Source organism: Homarus americanus, unplaced genomic scaffold, assembly GCF_018991925.1.
Source record: "Homarus americanus isolate GMGI-L3 unplaced genomic scaffold, GMGI_Hamer_2.0 scaffold43704, whole genome shotgun sequence".
In the NCBI taxonomy this organism is placed as follows: Eukaryota; Metazoa; Arthropoda; class Malacostraca; order Decapoda; family Nephropidae; genus Homarus; species Homarus americanus.
In genome coordinates, this window is record NW_024721497.1 from 45,732 (window position 1) to 47,215 (window position 1,484).

Here is a 1,484-nt window from a genome sequence, read left to right on the forward strand (position 1 = left end):
TGTCTATCTGTGTTTCTGTTTAACCGTCTATTTGTTTTTTTTCTTTCTCTCTCTCTTTCTATCTCTCATATCACAGGTACACAAACCACAGGTGTGTATGACAGATCCCAGCCGTGATGAATCCCTCACCCTACACCGTGACTACCTTGATCAGCAGCAGCACTAACGAGGTCGCTGCCACCTGCCCAGACCACCCACCATCACCACTACTGCTCTGCCACCGGTTCTTCCAGTATTATCACCACCACCACCACCACTACTATCTCTCTGCCACCATCTCTCTGCCACCACCGCCACCAAGGGAAATGCCGGCCTGATGAAGCAAGTTCGTTCAGATTCCTTATTCATTACTGGACAAATCTCCATGTCTACCTGACCAGATCACCCACCTACCGCCACCACCACAAGGAAGACTGGTAGCCAGGTGACGTAGGTGGGGCAGGTGAAGCTATATCTTAGCTACCTTAATAAACATAAAGCCCCAGCTGGTGTAAGACAGTCAGTCAGGTGGTGAAGGTGAGGCAGATGGCACGTTCCTCTTGCTGTAGAAGTATCCGAAACCTTTAAGCAATGATACGAAAAAACTAATTTCACCTTAATTATGTTTCTCAGGACAGGTGTGGTTAGATAATGCATTTTTTTCTTCAAATAATTCTTAGCCTTGCCTTGTCTGTGTTGTATACCAGCGAAGAAAGAACACTGCCTCTGCTGTTGCTATTGGCTAATCCTCTCTGTCCCTTATGTCTCCCTTACACGTCCACTTCCTGTCGCAGATCCCAAAGTTACACCTTTCCAGCCTCCTCCACCTTTCCACATTCGTATACCCTACCGTAATTTGCCTAAGTAAACCTTAATACGCTATAACGCCTAGTTCCTCCCCTCCACTATACATTTCCTCCATCTAGCAGTCCTATTACCCACCAGCCCTCTACCGTGTCCAGCTCCACGTCCTGGCTTGTCTCCCCCAGCAGCGTCTCCGTCAGGCAGTTAGAGTGGTTCTCCATCCTTGTCTGGTCTCATTGCGGGGACAGAGGGTCGTGCTTGACGTCTGCGGCCTCTCTGACTCCCGCCATCACTCCTCGTTAGTGCCCACCCCAACCTCTCTCTCTCTCTCCTTCTCTCCCACTCCTTCCCTCCCTCCCACTCCTTCCTTCCCTCCTCCCTCCCTCCCTCCCACTCCTTCCTTCCCTCCTCCCTCCCTCCCTCCCTCCTCGCTTCAAACACACCTTGACGGGAGTAATTTTGTTCCTTGGCTTGTTTACTGAGTGTGTATTGTACGTTCTAACTCCAATTATATATTTGTGCCTCGTGGTACGTAAAGTATGTGTTGACTAATAGTAATGGATAGGTGTTCAGCCCTAAGGTTTGTGTGTACTGATATTGACTTGTTTGGTTTATGTGATACTGTTTCAGGGCATGTGTGTGTGTGTGTGTGTGTGTGTGTGTGTGTGTGTGTGCGTGTGTGTGTTCCAGTGTAAATTATG